Below are 18474 nucleotides of genomic sequence, written 5' to 3'. Positions count from 1 at the left end.
ACACACACACTCACACACACAAAACACTTGGCAATAAATGACTCGATAAAAGAAATGCTATTTTTCAGACTTCCATGTTAAAGAGAAGGCTCATGAAAGAGATGTAAGTGAGCTTTAAGCCAAACATTTGTTTGGCTTTGCTGCAGCAGGCTGCAGGAATGTAAACTTTTTTTTTTTCAATGACTTCAGCTCCTAATTTGAAAGCTTGGATTTTTAGGAGTGAGCAAAGACTATATTTGGCCAAAAAATTCTGCTGGCTTTACTTAGCCACTCTGCACATTCAAAACAATACTTCTTTATCAAAAAAACAATAGTCTGTTTTATTCACAGCACATGTAGAAGTTGGAACATCGACTAAATTCCACTTTCTTCTCTCGCAGTGTGTCTGCAACCGACTAATGAGCTGCAACAGAGCCTGGCCTTCATTTTCAGCACATTAAGTTCATCCCTCCTAGGAATTGTGGTCGGGTTGTGGCACCGCCCCTAGGTATGGGTGGGATTTGTTTCTTCTACCAGTGGTAGGTTAGCCACATGGGTACGTGCTGTCGCACCACACAACAAAATTTTCTCTATAATAACCAGTCTAAGTAGCCTTTTACCCCACAAAAGTAGATCCCATTTAATTTACTTTGTGTTTATAGCACTCCCTCTCAAACCGCATCATTGGCACAGACTGATATTTATACAACTTTTTATTTTAAACTATTTATTTAGAGTGGAGACTTCAGTAGCGCTCCTTGTCAGATTCATTGAGCGTGCTTCAGTTCAGGGTGCTGAAGATGTAAATTGGGAAGAGCAACGTGTGTCCGTGGGGCTTGTTTCCTCAGCGCGTGGACGCCCACACAGCTCTCCCGGGGAGGTTACACACGTGTTGGTAAAATTTATGATACAAATTGCTGACAGGAAATTTTATGTTGTTAGGTGATTAAAAAATAATTGCTTTTGCTTATTGTGTCTCCACAGTTCTTTGACAATATAGTTGATCGAGTCAGTTATGTAACGGGCATCTAAGAAATTTTAATTTAGAAGTAGCAGTGTCATTATGGATCTCTTTTTATACACAATGCAATATTCTATTACTCAATTATTCTAATGGAAGTCTCTGGTCAGCTGAGCACTTACCACAGAAGAAAAGGAAAATAAATTTCTTGATTTTGTATCTGACCTATTTTGGAGATTTACCCAAGTTATATTTTTCTTAAAGTTTTTTTTTTTACTTTTTTAACTTTTAAAATGAGGGAAGGAATACAAATTTCAAATGGACACTTAACCACATAAAATGGAGGGGCATCTGGTCAATTTTTCTGCTTACGGTGCGTATTTCACACTGTTAACGATGTTGAATCTTCATTTCCTACGAGGTTCTGCATGTTGGTTTTAAATCCTATACTATTTCATGATCTAACAATACAAGTAAAGTCTTGCTTGCATATTTGATCCTCTTTTACTTTCTTCTTTTGGTGAATACCTATTCATTTTCAAAACCTGGCTTATGCATTGTCTCTTTAGTGGAAAATGTCTCATCTCAAAGAAGAACACTGCTCTGTTAGAGTAAGGTAAGCTTTTGAGAGTAAACAATGCTTCTGTCTTCCCAGTATTCCCTACAACCCTTACTCTTTCTCTGCATCCAGCAGAATAGGCTACACAGAGAAGGGACAACAAAAATAAAACAAGTGACAGTAAAGGAATTAACTTTTGTAACTCAAAATTAAGGTCTCAATTGAGAAAACAGATTTGAAAGAACAAGGGGCCAGTTTTGGTTGTGCTTCCCTCAGTCCAGGGGAGGTAAAGACTTCACGGGTCCTGGGAAGAGAGGAGACTTGAGAAGGGACTAAAGGAACTTAGACGCCAAGAGTGGGGATCCCTGAGAAGGGGTGCAGACAGAGCCTGGAATTGTAAAGAATTGGAGGAGGGCCCAGGTGAGGAGGGTGTCCCAAGGTCAGCACAGAACAGACGAGGGCTTTCCTACAGTATAGTGAGGAGGATGCAGTGAGGACTGGATTCCCCTTCCAAATCTGCTCTCCAGACTCCCTGGCCCTTTTTAAACCCCTGGAAGTTAGAGGCAACCCAGCAAAGAGGGGGCTAGAGGAGGCTTAATTTCTGCCACTGTGTGAATGGGGGCTTCAAATCAAACAATAAAATGTTGTGGGAAAAAATGAAAAAGTTTTTGCACATCTGAGTTTGGCAGCTCCAGGTTTGTATGTATCAAAAGAAAGGGCTATACCTTCCTCATTGTCATTCGTCTGTGTCAGAGCATGTGTGACACATAGTAGGCACACAGTAAACAGTTGGTAACAGAATGAATCAATATTGTAGAGCTGGGGTTATATGCCAACAACTCCATATCTTTGATCTGGTTTCTCTGTTGGGTCAGGAAAAAGAGTTTTGCCTTTCTTGCCTTATTTTTGCTTGCTGCATGCCAGCTTGGCCTGTTTACTCCTGTGGTTTCCCAAATTCCAAAACAATGCGGCATTGCCTGAAATTACACTTTAGTGCTTTCTGGAGCATTTCTGCTGCCCACCCTACTTGCAGTGACTCCACTTCAGTTCCTTGAACGCCAGCTGCTGCGAGGGTTCGCTGTCACTAAGCCTCTACGTGCATCCATCCCAGAGGAGTTAAGTGGGACCACATCAATGCCGGGGAACTGGCTGTCTTCCAGAACTGCACTGTGGGTCATTCTGTCTCGTGCTTTGGTAAGGTCTATTTTCTCCACGGCCTTTCAGTGGGGAGAGGGGCCTGGGATAGGGCAGAGCTTGGAAAATAGAAACAGAATGCCCAGCGTGGGCGTAAAATGTCCCCTTTTCCTCTTGAGCCAAGGAGATTCATTCAGGGGACGTTCCACTTACACATTCCCTTCTAGTCTAATTTTTACTCAACTTTTTTTCCCCTGGCACCTGTAAACCAGATGGGATATCCACTGACACACTGAGCTGTGTAGGATGAGGGGGCTCTCTGTTTCCTCCTTCAGCCCTTGTAAAGGCATCTGCTGTTTCCCTCGTGCCCTGTTTAGACGTCAGTGTCTATGTTTTCTAAATCACATTTGTGTGATCAAGCACTTTCAAACTTTAAGACATTAAGCACCAATGTCACTTTGATGCCTTTTACACCTAAGTCTGAAATATGTAAGAAAGTGTAAATTGCCCCACCCACTCCTACCACTTTCCTATATCAGTTCGTTTATTTTTGGTTACAAGTAGCAAAACACCCAATTCAAGCTGGCTTCAACAGGAATGTAAGGGCCTCTTAACTGAAAGGTGGTGTAGTGTAGGTGGTTCCTTTTTGTCAAGAAAATTTGATTATTTCTGTCTTCCCACTCTGCCTTTCAGAACCTTCCTCATGGTCACAAGATGACTGCCAGCAGTGGACACCAGGGCCACCTGTTTTCCTGTGTGTCCTATGGAACCATGGAAGCCACTATGGAACCTCCTTTCCCAGAAATCCTCAGCCAACATATCCTTGAATTGAATCTACACAGTTCTGACATACACATCATATGCATGCAACATGTCACTGTCCTCCTCCTTCTTCACTTATCACCTCCACCGTCTCTTTGGTTAAAGTAGATTAAAGGGAATGAGGATAATGTAACTTATCAAAGTGTGCCTGGATGAGACTGCAGTGAAGAATGTACTCTCAGTGACACAGGCTCCAGCTGCTTGTAATTAATCAGTCTCAATTAATTAATCAATTGATGCTGATTGAAGCTGCATAAAGAGTTTAGTGAAGCTGTGTCCAAGCTCCAGCTTTGCTGTTTACTAATGAGATGGGTAGTCCCAGTCAATTTGTCTCACCTCTCAGAAACCCCATCTTCTTGTGAGAATCGAGCGAAATGCTTGTAAAAGAATGTTGATCATGTCTACATTTTCCAAATGCCAAGCTTTACTATTATTGTCCCTGCTGTAAGTAGAAGAGGGAGACTGGTCTTCATTATAAGAGATCTACATTGAAAGGTTTTACAGTGTATCACAGTCTTCATTTATTACAAAAATAAAAGTTTATGGATAGTTTGAAACTGTGCTGGATACTAAAACTCTGGTATATATAAATAAATATGAACATTAATTTTATATAGAGAGAAAATTAATGTAAGAGAATATAAGAAGTTGAGTGGCATCTTCCAGGGCATACCTAGAAAATTCCTTTTTTGTTCTTGAGTAACCACCTCATATTTGTTTGACTTTCTCCCTTTATTTTCTTTTCCTTATTTGAGTGAAAAAAAGAAAATTCAGTTAGCTAAGGATCTAAGTGAACTAGATTCCAATTCATTGAGTTTTTGGTATATATGTGTTATGTTAAGAAACCTGTATGCTTAGTATTTTTTGATTTATAGATAATGTTACAATATATTATTAATACACCAACTGTTATAAAATTAGAATTTTTCAGTACTTCTTTAGAAAACCTTCTTACTCTGTAGCTAATTTCAAATTTTTGAAACATAAATATAAGCTTAATTGTTTTGAAATTTGGAGCTTATGACCACCAAAACAAAACTTCCCTTTCCACATGAACTGGCATAAAGCTCAGAGTTAAATTTAGACCTTAGCTGAGAAATAGTCTATTTCAGGTTCTTCTAATTTTTATCTTTGCTCCTTTTGGTTCATCTTTGTCCAACTTTATTTTTAATTGATATGTGTTATATATTTTAACTTTATAAGTGTTTTCATATTCTTTATGGAATTTACAAAAGAGAAAAAGAAAGATATGGAGGGAAAGAGAAGGGAAAGGAGAGAAGAAAAGTAGAGATGGCCGTGGAGAAAGGAATGACCAGCTCAGAGCTGAGCGGTAGTTTGGAAATGAGAGGGAATCTGATGAGATACCAGTAGTTCATTAGAAGGTAAAAGTGCCAAAGAGTAGAAAGAAATGAGACCCAAACAGAAGGTCATGACAGAGGAGATAAGGTATAAACCTAAGAATTGTTTCAGGTGAAGAATAGAGAGTGCTTGCCAACTCAGGAATGATGATTTTGAAATGATGGTGATGAAAAGTGAAATATCAGTGATGCTGAAAGTTTGAACCAGGCTGATCCCAGAAAAATTATGAACATGGGGTGAGGGAGGGAGTAGAGATAATGGTAGCAGACACTGTGCTAGCCAGTTTACAGAAAGCCTTTAACTTCGCATAAAGCATCTCATTTTATTCCTCAAATAACTGCGCCAGATATCAGTATTCCCTTTTTACATGTGAGTAAACTAAGAAAGAACAAGCTTTTTTGTCTTATTTTATTTTTTAAACTGATAATTCTGACTAATATATACACAAAAAAAGTCCAAAAAGAAATCCAGAAGGCTATTCGGTCAGTTTGATTAACATAGTCATTCAGCATGGACAATTGAGGTCAAAAAAGGCCACCCCACTTTGCTCACCAAATACAATATCATGCTATGATCTTGTACGTGTGTAAGAATGTGTGTTTGTGTGTTTGGAGAAAATTATTTTTACTACAGAAATTTCCTTCTTTTTGTTGGCTATATAATGTTGACTTTACTCACATGGCAACTTGGATGTGCCTGGAAAAGGTAGCCCCATTATGCTGTCTATAACTACTGTGGTTCTCATAAGTTTAAAGTTCTATGTGGTTTAAAATTTGATCCACAATAATTAAAACCATCCCTTTTCAGTAATGCTGCTCCTTTAGGAAAACATGATTTGTCTCCCTGACTTCTGAATATTCTGTCCACTCCTCCGTGCCCACCCCCTCAGTTGGTGTCTGGGTGTGTGGTGGAGGGATAAGGCTTTTTACAGCTGGCATCTTTGAGTGTGGAGTCCTCATGACCCTCTCATTTTCAGAGCGATGTCCCTTGTCTGTTGCCTTCATGGCACTCACAGCTGATGCAAGCACCTTTTATCTTGGCTTGGTTGACTTGCCCTCACCATGTGGCAGCACCTTGCCTGCTAGCTCTCAACTCAGTTGTCAGTTCCGCGTGGGACAAGGATGGGTGCTGTGGAAACACCTGGTTTCTATCCAGGCTACATTTCAGTGAAGTGGAGTTTATGAAAGCCACTTGTCAAAGCTAATAGGTGACTCTCAGGAGGTTAGTGCAGGCAGCCCTGGAGTATGGAGGAAGTTGCATTTTAGTCAGATATAGAATTTGAGGTTGTTTTCCTCTGGGGCTTCCCACACCATCCCACTCCAAAGAGTGAAAGTCAGAAAGGGAAACTGGGAAGCATTCTTAGGTTGCTTTCCACACAGAAACAGAAGGGGTGGGCTTTGTTCCCTGTCCTTGTTACCCAAAGTTCTTCTACCAGAAAACAGCCAGCCACATGGCCTGGAAAGTTACTCAGTGGGAGATATCTTCTCTTCATTGGGAGAGTTCTAGAAAGAGTCCTCCCGATTTAGTCCTTAAAATGATAAATAGGAACTAAAAGAATTTAGGAAATCCATTTACTCTCCACAAAGTCTTGCTTTCAAGCTAAGTTCTTACTCTTTCTTGATGTAGGACAGTAAGTTTTCTGATTCTGTCTTAAAGGTGGCAGACTGCAAAGAAATAGGATTTAGAGAATGTTGTGAAATACTTTGGTTTAATATTTGCAAAATACCATCCATAGTACCATTATACAGACACAGTCAAAAGTCCCGAAATCTGTGTAACTAAATGTTCAGTTTATACTATCTAGGATCCGGTAAATTTAACGGGAGAATCACTTTCTAATCCATTTTGTCTAGCAAGTAAGAAAGGTGGAGAGCTGATTTTATTGTGAGTTAAAAGTGGATGTAAACTAGTAGTGTATTTGGAATACAGCCTATAAAAAAGAAATAATTATAGCCACTATGGCAAAAAAAGTGGGCCGACACTTCTTTTATCAATAAATAACAAATTAACAAAAAGGTGACTTTTACAGTGTTGTTTCTGAACTGTTTCTAAACTGGCAATTTTAGAGATTGGTTTCTAAGTGTTTTGTCAGGAGAAAAAGCTTTAGTAAATTTTATTTAATGAATGCTGCAGTTTAGAGTTCTGTTTTATGTGATAGCAAAATAAACTGACTTCTTTTATATATTTTTCCCCATTAGATTTCACTGTTTGTAGCAGGGCTTGTCAAATAGAGATGAAAATTAAATTATAGTAACATAACAAGTGTACCTAGAAAATTGTGTGAATTCTTTGAGGAAAGCTGTACATTTGCTTTACTAAAAGGAATATTTCTTTTGTGGTGCAAACTGATAATTAAAAGTATTGAATTAGATATTTGTAAAAGAATAGTGGGAATTACCCACTATCACATGCATTCTATCTCTTGGTATTCTGTTCTAATTATGAGCCAACATTTTCCCCAAATTCCAAATTCATCCTAAAAAGAAACATATAATGACCACATTTCCTAAAATAATCTCTGAAATTATGGACACATTTATTCGTGTTAATATGAGTTTTGCATTTGAATTTAGATGATGGCGCTGTGGATTGCTTTTCTGAATAATTTCATATAAGGACAGTTTGTAGGAACAGATAAAACTAAAGGCAATTATAACACGAACCCTTTTTTTCCCTCCTGTATGCATGCAATGGCTGAAGCCCAGAACCTTTTTCTTTATCGGACTTGTCAGATCTTAATGTTTAAAAATTTTATTCCCATACACATATAAAATTATACATGATGGATGGAAGAATTATGACAGTATTCTTTATTTCCTCCTCTTCAATAATCATATGTTCATCTGTCACTCACAGAAAAGTGCAGATCTGTCACTGCTTTAGTGTGGTTTCTCAAGAGTTGCCTGCTTCTCTTCTTCTTACAAACTTAGAATATAGGTGTAATGAAATGTTCTCACCCACCTAACAACATTATAGGCTTTTTTGCTCTTGCTTTTGGTGACCTAAAAATAAAATGTTAAAGATAATTTTTAAACATTTCTTCCTCTGTGTGTGGCAATTTAGGTATCACCTCTGGAAATGAAATTTGGGCTTGACGAATTCAATACATATTTTAGTAGTGGGTGGAAGAAGAAGTTTATTTACACGTGATGCCTTCAATTACTTTACTTTGAAGACTTTAATTTGTCATAATTTCTGAAAATTTCTATTTTATACTTTGCAAAAAGGATCTTGTTGACTGCTCACTATATTAATTATTGCTTTTAAGAGAAGATGAGGTCCTGACTGAGTTGGCTAGTGACCATGCCTGGGCACTGACAGCATTCTTTCACTCTCCTCGCCCTCAAGGAGATAACATACAATTTAGGATATAAACCTACAGCTATGCATCATTGTCAAAAACTTTTTCTTAATCATAAGAAAAATGACACATTTTCAAATAGTTATGCTTTCACTTCATAAATTTTTATCTTAAAAGCAACATTGAAAATATGAAAATGATGATCTCCTTTTCTTAAAACTTATTATCCTTTTGGTGGCTTAAGAGGGAATTGGTTAACATGATTTTTAATTTGTCTCAAGGCCTGTGGAAAGAAGCTGGCTTTCTAGAATGTACATGGTTGAGCATCATACAGAAATAAATATCTCCCCCTTTGGAATTTAAATTGTATCTAGTAGTACTATTTTTATACCTCTTACTAGGAAACGAAATACCTCTAAATTTAGTGCTTTGGAATTTTATTTCTACTAAATTTTTTTTCAGATATTTGAGCACCATAGTAACAGCTTTGCAAGCTGATTCTTCATTACAGTTCTCCGATAAGAGCTTCACTCAAGACAGTTCCTTTGGGATGACTGAGACTAAAAAATCAATTCTGATAACATTAGGACAAATTTGAAGATGAAGAATAAAAAATAATCAGAAAAAGCATGCATGCTGTGGATAAACAGCTTCCCTTAATTTAAAAAATTTGTTTTTTGCTCAAAAACTAAAATACATTTTATCCCATTTTTAAAATTTCTTTATTATTTTATACCTAGGTGAGATTTTTTCCTCCCTTGGAAAAAAATCTCTTTCATCAGAGATATGAAAAATGTAGCTGGATATTTGTGGCAGAGCTAAAGGTCTTTTTTATGCTTCACAACAACATTTTTAAAAACCTATAGGTAAGTAATGGGTGTGAAAAGATGAATGCAATGAATCTATTTTTTTAAAGTTAGTAATTAATTCATTATTTTCAAGAAAATCATTGCATTTTAAAAAACATGTAGTACACTAGACTGAGCTCTGATCATTTTAGAAAGAAATCTGTCAAAATAAATCAGGTTGATAACTGATTAGCAGAACGTGTAGTCTGTCATTTTTAAACACATGCCCAATTTCTTCCCATAAATCTTACCTTTAAAATCTTCAAGGGGAAAATTTATTTTGGGCACATTGGCCATGAATATCAGTTGACATTTATACAGTGCACAGAATTTATACTGTGGGTTAGGATGTCGGCCATAATTCTAGGCTGATAGTTTGTAAAGGGAAGATTCCATTTTGTACTGTTTATAAAATGTTACTCTGCAGTTCCATGCTCCAAGACTAACAAAGTCTATCCAAGTATATTCAAGTGCTGCAGTTTAACTTATTACATTCATTAAACTTGGCTTAGATTGTCCTAATTATATGTTATCAACAATTAAGGAATGGATCATATGCTACAGACTGGCTAAAACATTCTGCATTCTTGGCTGGATGCCAGCTGAGGTGCCAAGTTCCATTCTACCTTGTCATCAGCTGCACCTCTGCTTTTGCAGTACAAGCAGCAGCTGTGCTAGACAAAATAATCTAAATTCTCACATGTACTTTTCCTTTAGGAAACAGCTCACACTGAATTGCATTTCTGGTGTGAATAGTGCTACACCTGAGTGAGTTTGTGCTGAAAGCGTATTTTATGCAAATATAATTTTTAACAGATATAATCTTTTGTGACTTTCAAATGCCTGTCCTATCAAAATAATGGTTTTACTTTTCATCCTGAAATTATTACCAAATGGATTCTGTGGGCAGCAAAGTACTCTGCCTGTTCAGCAATGATTTTCCTATACCTCAAATTACATAATTTTATAGGTGCTCTGTTTCAAAGGAAAACAGTCTTTATTGATCCAGGCAGTCAGAATCAATCATGGATCTCTGATCTCAGAGCTCCTAGCAAAAATTCTTATATTCAGAACAGCCGTGTGCCAGATTCTCAACACTTTACAAATCCTTGTGGGATGTTGGGTGTTTTCAAATAGTTTGATTGTTCAATCTAGTGTGGCTTCTGAAACAGAGATTCAGCCAGGTTTTTCCTTCGGGAGATGCTGGTCCAGCCAATTTTATGAAGAGCTTTTGGGTCAGATTGTCATCTGTGCCCTTGGCCACATAAAAATGGATGTCAGAAGTTGTTTACCTTTCCATGTGTGTGGTGGGGAGAAGATCCTGGAGCGGTAGGAGTGTATTGCAACAGGAGCAAAAGGTAATGGTGCCAGGGTGTCGTGCTTGGCAAATAAATCCCAACAGCCTAAGGTCCTTTGCTCCTTCAGTGGAGCCTGTAAAAGACGGTCATGGAAAACTAGGTCCTATAAGAAGAAATGACTTTAAAGTTAACCACACAGTTTACGTGTGGGTTGATGTGTATTTTCAGGTTACCAATTTACTTGGTTATTAAAAGCTTTTCTGTGTCTTACATGAATCAAGGCAGAGGGGTCATGCTAAGTCCTTAATTAGAAAGAGAAGGTATCAAAGAAATTCAAAAGACCCAGGTAAGGTCTCTAATTTGCACAGAGCTTGTCCTCTGCCACTCTGTAAGGCATCTGCTGAGATCATTTCTTACTGGGAAATTTAACTTTTCAAATTTTACTTCATACTAGGAAATCCCTTACAATTCACAAAAATATGTGAAGAAATTCTTTGCCAAAACCAGCTTCCTGAAATAATAATTTCCTTTTATTTTATAAAAGATTTTCATTTTGTTTCCCTTTAGCAGATGATCTATCTAGGGATTCACAGTCGTGCTCTGAGGGGAGAATCTATTCTGTTTGATCTCGATTATATATTGCCTTCTCTGCTCAACAGCCAACCAGTCAGATAGTCCCATTTTCTGTATGTATCTCCTCCCTCTCTCCTCTCTCTCTCTCTCTCTCTCTCTCTCTCTCTCTCTCTCTCTCTCTCTCTCTCTCTCTCTCCCTCTCTCCCCTCTTTGCTCTCGGTTTAATTGTACTATGCAACAGGCTATAATATAAGAAATGCAAGTTTAAATAGCATTTATTGTTTCTGTCCTTTGTGAACAAAGTCTGGGTGAGACAGCACACTGGAGATGGGCTCCCCTGTGATGGTTATCATCGCTCTCCTGGCACCCAGGGCAGTGTTTTCAGTAGGTTCTTGGTGACTATTTGCTGACTGCAGCTTTTGTTTGGCTGACTTTCTTCTAACACAGCTTATTATCCAGGTTCATTATTCACTAGGTGATTTTTGACTCTTTGAAGAGAGCCCCTCCAAAGACTTTTAGCCCTTTTTTGGGTGGTTAAAATTCCCTTTCCCCTTCAGACTTTCTTTCTGGTCTTTGGTTAGAGATAACTTTATTTTCCCCTCTTGTACTTCTTTATTATCTATTGCTTACATCTTTTCTCTTTTGAAACAGACTCTTTTTGTTTTTCTTTGTCAGATTTGTTTTTCCTTTGCTCTCTTTCATGTTGCCATTTAGGCTGAGGCTAAATTGCTGGGACAGCTGCTCTCTGTGACCTGCTCTAGACTTTGCTGACCACATCACCAACTGGCAGGGTGTGGTGCCTTAAGGTCTTGCAGGAGATTTGCTTCCAAATGGAAATAATGGAGTGACATTTTTGAGTTATATTTTGCAACTGACATGAGAGAATCCTAGTAATCTTAAGCATTTTAAAGCACATTCACTGTATTATGAAAGTGATTATCAAAATTCTAAATCTTAAAGTCAATTTCATATTGAAACTACATGTGAATATCTGATTTAGATAACAGTCATTGATTTATAATAGCATCAGAAAGAGACCCTGGGGAAACAATCTCTTCTTCAAGAAAGCTATTCTTGGTAGAAGATGGAGTTATCTCTAACTACTCAAAAGAATTTTTTAATTTTTTTTCTGTCTTTAGTCTTATCACTTGTATAACTACAGAATTATTTTAACTAGACATATCCTTTCACTAGTTTACTCCTTCTCAAACACATATACAAATATATACACATGCTCACAATGTAGTGGGAAAATAAATTTATTGGTTTATTTTATTATTATGTGGAAATCTATTTTTTCCTATCAAAGGAGTAAAGGTTAATTTGATTTTCCTTCAAAATACTTAGGACTAGAACCAAAGTACATTTGGTTAGTTTTGAGGTAGGTTCCTTCCTTCCTTCCTTCCTTCCTTCCTTCCTTCCTTCCTTCCTTCCTTCCTTCCTTTCTTCCTTCCTTCTTAGAGCCCAGTAGGAAATTTTGCCACTCCCATGCTTTTCCTTTTTATCACAACCTTCTTTTCAGCTGCTGTGCAGTAAAAATGTGTAAAGTAATGCCTGGTACCTCCATAGGAGAAGCCCAACTGCTTAGGGGAATGCATTCTGTAGCCAGTAGGACAAGTCACTGAAATCCTCTTCCCTTTTAGAGGGGAATATCCTGAGCTATTCTGAAATTGCAAAAGGACTAACAAAGTTCATTCCATTTGTCATTGAAATGTGACAGTGATATAGAACAAAACCTTTCTGCAGTGGGGGCTGTCTGCACTGAATTCTTTTTGCAACAAGGAAATTAGGTCAGAAGAAATTTAGGTCAACACCTTACAGAAATGCCCCCATGCCTAAAAGGAGCCAGGAGAACTTAAAATGTTGCAAACAGAAAGGTTACTGTTTTTATACTTAATTTGAAAAATGGTACCTTCCAAAGCTTAGTGTGATATAAAACTCAGTTATGATTCAGCAAAGAAAATTACCTCTTGCATCACTTGCCCTGCTCCTGATAAATCAAAGGGTGATCCCATAGCACTTCCAACCAAGCCCAACTTAGCTGACCCAGTTTAATCACGCAATTCAAGAAATGTTTATCAAGACTTCATGATGTGCAATGAACTTATTAGATAATTTAAAGGTTATAAAGATTAATAAGCAGCCTCCTCCCACCAGCTCCATTTCTGCCATTAAGATGCTTGTAAGCTAAGGAGGAGGAAAAGGTTAGAGGGGTAGGTAAAAGTGCAATGCAATCTATAATTCTTTGATTCACTTAGCATACAGTAAATGAGCTTCTACCATGTGCCACAAACTATGAAAATAGACGGACAACAGTTAAAGCAAAGTGATTACAAGATGAAGAAGAAAAACAGGTTGAGTTAGTTTGGCGTGAGCAGGAAGGAATAATTTCTTGGAAAAAGGTCAGTTTAACTAAACTTTAAATGGGTATTATTTCAACAGGTGGTGCTCTGTAAGAGGTGTCTGAGTGGAAGCATTAGGAAGGGTGGTGAGGTGGTAAGGGTGGGGATGCCTAGAGGAAGGGAAATGGTTAAGGGGAGAGAACAGTGCGTGCAAAACAAAGGGGCAGAAAAGAATGTGTTCTATTTGGTAAGCAACTAATGATCCATTATGCACTATGTTGAGCGCAGAGGACAGAAGTTGAAGTAGTTAGAAAAGGTGAATTTGAATCCTATTTAGACATACCTTGAATGCCAGACTGAGAAGAGGCACACCCATGGTGAACCATTCCAAAACCCTAGATTATGGTGGCTTGGATGGCATCTCTGACCAATTAGATGGCTGGATAAAGTTTGACAATATAAAGCCATAATTCTTGGTCTGTTGTTCCAGACTCTCCAGATCTAAGTTTACTTGATCAACATCTACACTATAAATGTAGAATACAGATTTTCTAAAAGAAATAAGTGGAACTTTACTAAATTCACTTTTTAAAGTATTAACTGAAGTCTAATTTGGTGTTTGGCCAGTTTAAACAAAAAATGAATGAGAAATATAAAAAAATGAGCATTTTTTAAACAATTTTCATTGGCTATGTGACCACCTTCTCACTACATACATCAGTTAGCAAAGTCTGCTTTCAGCAGTGGAAATTTCATTATCACATCTAATTCTGGTTTGGTAGCACATTAAACTTTCAAACAGTTAATGACTCTGGTTTTCTTTCTGTTCAGCTTTACCTTTCATAAAAGCACCGCCAAGAGGAAAGAAATGACAGTAAGACTGAATTATGAACTTTAAAAAGTTGAGAACAAGTAACTACTTGTACTGTGAAAGCTGCTCTCTCTGCTCTTGATTAACTGTCTGCAATAGGTCGGTGGTGAGCACTGGGTGCCATGGCGATGACTGCTGGAGCAGACAGGCAGGTGGGGATGCAAGGAGAGGAGCTTCTGTTAGGTTTCCATTTGACACAGAGATTAGCTAAACCCTGCTTGTTTCCTAGATGACTTCCAAAATCCTCTTTAGATTACAATTTTAACAACAACAACAACAACAAAAACTAATGACATTTGTAGTGAATGATATATTAGTTTCTTAATTGCTCACTTTGAAGTTCTTTGGAAATTGGTGAATAGGCACTTTCTGGTTAAAGCTTCAGCATGTGTGTGTGTGGTAGAGAGAGGTATGCACAAGTATTCATGTAAATATGTGTATGTATATATATTCTCCATATGTGACATATCTGTATGCACAGATGCATTGGTAACACACACACACGTGCATGGTTTTGATGGTGATGGAAATATCAGGAAAGACAAAAGGAACTAACATAAATAGATCTCTTACTGTATTTTCTCCATTTTGGTAGGCAATGAATTTGAGACTCAGAGCAGTTAAATAAATTACAAGTTATGTAACATACCCAATGCAGAGAAGCTAGAAAGAAGTGGGATTCCAGTCTGGGCTGGACAACTCTAAAGCCCAGAACACACACTCACTCTCTTTCTCTTTGTCCCCTTCACTCCCTGCCTTCTCATTGTTCCCCTTCTTGTCTTTTATTGAAGAGTCAAAATGGTTTGCAAAGGGCTTACCGTAAAGTAAGTAAAAATGACTTAAATTCATTAAAAATATTATATAGCCAAGGTGAAGACCAAGATAAGAAAGAAAACACAATGAGGCTAGGTGTGTATTTAATGACAAATATGACATTTGCTTAGCAGCCAAGCTAAAGAAAGAAACAGAAATAATCATTTAATTCACAAACCAGTTATTCAGAAGTACCCAAACCAACAAAGTAACAGTTTTATTCTGCTTGGTTTTAATGATATCCTTTGGTTATGGATTTGGTACAAGCCTCTGATGATCTGGTTTAATTTATTGCTTTATCATTACAATTTTTATTTAGGTTTATTCATGACCCCCACAAAGATACCTTGGAACAAAGAAATAAAATATTGGGAAATGGGTCTGCCCTTTAAATTGGATGTTCACCCTCTCAGGAGAGACAAGCTGTTGCCTCTAAGAAATAATTGGCAAGTAAGGGGGCCAATGTAACAGACTTTGTTGAGAATCCTCATGCTGACCGCCATCCTGCCAGAGGCACGTGTGATTGTGCCTTTGCACATGCCTGTCTCCTAACACCCTTTCTATGTCTTTCTCCTACTTCGCCTGCCATCCTCTGTTTATTATTATTTTCTCTGTTGTTCATGAACAAGCCTCTCCACAAACATGAAATTATTTTACGATTTTGTACAGTTTTCATCCAGACCTCTACACATCCTGGGAATGAAGTGTATGCATTGGAAACATGTGTAATCACAAATGAAAGCTATTTTGTATCTTGGTTAGATGGAATAACTCATGGAGATGAGTGTTTTCAAGAAGAGCATGCAGACCAAAGACTTGCTATAGAGATTAGAAAAGAAAGGTATAAGCCTCCCAGCTCCAGAAATTGTCAGGCTTGCTTTTAGTATATAAAGAAAGAAGTGGACTTCAGGTTAATTTTTTTGTTAAATTTTTTTGTAATAGTGTTCTAAGAGACTATATATGACTATTTTCTCTCTTGCCTGAAACACACATACTCTATAGGGAATAATAATTGTAAAAAATTGCTTTCTCTCTTTATTAAATCCAATTTAATAAAAGCTTGCTATTTAGAAAAAAATACTAAAATGAGTTTTACTAGCTTGATTTGTTTTTACAGAAATACTGGCAATCCAATAGAATTGAAAGAGAGATCAAAATATTCTTACATCCATTTTGAATCTAACATCTTCAGTAAATCAGAGAAATCAGAGAAATCACTAAGCAAACTAGGTCACAGATAACAAGGTGGCAATTAAAATGACTATATCAATTATTTGGTTGTTATTTCCTAATATTTCACACTGTAGGATATTTTATATAGGACCCTCGTTTAATACTCTATTTTAAAGAGAAACTATTTTTTAACATAAAAAACTATTTATAGAATCATTTAAAATATGATGAATGAAAAACAGCATTCATTAAAGAAGAGGTGGGGGATAATTACCAGAGAACTCTCATTTAGAAATCTCTTCAACTAAAATCACCAAATTATAGTTGATTTGGTTAAAAACAAATTTAATAAGATGTTACCTAAAGAATATCATTTGTAACATTCTAGCTTCCATTGCCTCTGTTCTAGGAAATATACTTTCTCTAAGAGTTGAGTTTCCTGCGGCATTTTGCATCACCGGCTTTTCCATTGTTGTATCTCCCTTTTCTAAGCCTAGATTAACCTATTAATTTAAAAAGCCATATCTTTCACAATGTGCTAGGAAACGAAGCCTGAGCAACCAGAGACTTGCAGTGCAACAAACGATTTTATCGAGTGTGTTCTGTTCACTTTAACCCCCCAAAGGCAAAACTGTGTTCTTTTCATTGTACTATCATACATTAAAATGGGTTGTTTAGCACTCTTCAGTATTATCAAACCTCTTTGGGGCCTTTTGGAGCCACATCCCTGAGCTTATGGACATGTATTTGGCTGTAGGATTGAAGTCCATAGGAGAAAGGGTTTCAAAATACATTAAAGAGCTGAATAAAATTCTAATGATTCAGCATTTGTCTTCATTGTGTCCGGGTTCATGGGCATACATTTTCTAAAAGGAAAAAAAAATAGGGAAAGTTATTTTCTGCAAGATCTCATGCTGCATGCTGGAGCATACAGAAGTGGCTCTTTCCCATGGGGGCTCACTTTCTTTTGGGAAAGAGAGAACATACCCAATTCACCATGATCTGAAGTACTTGTAGTGATGGGCAGCATGCACAATGTTCATCCACAAACAGGAGTAGCTCCTCACCTGGCCAAGGCCTGGGCATGTTGGGCAAAGCCAGGGACAGTTTTCTGGATGACGCTATGCCTGGGTCTTAAAGGCTGACTTGCAGTTAAACAGGTTAAGGGAGGGAGGAGTTGTAAGTGGGGGAAGGAAGGGCATCCCTGTGGTTAGAGGGGCAGGTAAGACAAAAGTCAAAGAGGGAGTGCTCTGAGCAAGTAGTAGAGTTACTTTCTTCTTCCACTACTTAAAGTTTTTTTTTGTTGTTGTTGTTTGAGAAAGAATCCAATGAATTGTGAAATATCACTTTAGCCCTTTTTGTCCCTTTTTTGTCTTTCACATTGAAAAATAAGAGGATGGCCTAGAGGTTCATTATGATTTCTTTAGATTGTAGTATATGTATTATATGAATATAAATCTTATCATTTGCAACAACACAAATGGACCTTGAAGGTACTATGCTAAGTGAAATAAGTCAGAAAAAGGCAAATACTGTGTGACCTCACTTGTGTGTGGAATCTAAAAAACAAATAAGCAAACAAAAACACCCCCCACCAAACTCATAAAAAGACCACACTTATGATTAATGGTGAGTGGGAATTGGAGGAAGGTGGTCAAAAAATCTTATCTTCCAATTATAAAATAAATAAGATCAGGGATATAATTTACCATGTGATGGCTGTGGGTAATGTTGCTGCATGATAGACAGGAAAGTTATTCATACAGTAGGGCCTAAGAGTTCTTCTCATCACGAGAGAAAATTCTTCTTTTTTTGCATCTATATGAGATTACGGATATTAATGAAACGTATTGTGGTCATCATTTTACAATATATGTGAATCAAACTATCATGCTGTACAACTTAAACTTCTATAGTGATGCAGGTTAATTATTTCTCAATAAAACTGGAAAAAAGTTTAAACATAAAAATAGATTTCTTCAGGGCTCTGATATTATGTGATTTATGTATTTAATTAAAATGAGGGAGCTAAACCCGTACAGTGTTTGCCATTAACAAATGCATAATCTCTTCAGGAAAACAATAAAACTATGTTTCTTTTTAGACACAATTTATAAATCTGCATATTGGACTAGTACAGGTCTTTTCCTTCATGGAATCTGATTAACATCAGTTTCACCTCATAGAGATTTGTTTTCACAGGAATTTCCCAGGAGAGCATTTTCCCATTTATCAAGCAAAAGCGGTGGTCTTACTGTCGCATTCAGAATTTGAGATTCTTAAAAAGTGGCAGAGTTAAACAAGGAGTGATAAATTTCTATTGGGAAAATTTTACATATGTAGAGTGTCTTTATTATGCTACTTTTAAGCTGTGGGAGAGATTTAAAATTTTTACCTTATGTTTTTGTAAAAGGTATAGGATTGTAATGAACAGAAAGCAA

General features: G+C 37.1%; 1 long non-coding RNA gene across 1 annotated transcript; it reads left to right on the top strand.

Annotated features, from left to right (window-relative positions):
• Window positions 1–1509: 1509 nt before the first annotated feature.
• LOC123824856 lies at window positions 1510–3781 on the top strand. Its single transcript, XR_006786775.1, has 3 exons — window positions 1510–1556; window positions 2533–2693; window positions 3327–3781. It is a non-coding gene; the product is annotated as an uncharacterized LOC123824856 (long non-coding RNA).
• Window positions 3782–18474: the final 14693 nt, after the last annotated feature.

Source organism: Phyllostomus hastatus, unplaced genomic scaffold (genome assembly GCF_019186645.2).
Source record: "Phyllostomus hastatus isolate PE091 unplaced genomic scaffold, TTU_PhHast_1.1 phas_contig_58, whole genome shotgun sequence".
NCBI classification, from domain to species: Eukaryota; Metazoa; Chordata; class Mammalia; order Chiroptera; family Phyllostomidae; genus Phyllostomus; species Phyllostomus hastatus.
Note: the sequence above shows the minus strand (reverse complement) of the source record. Positions and strands in the feature narration are given on the sequence as shown.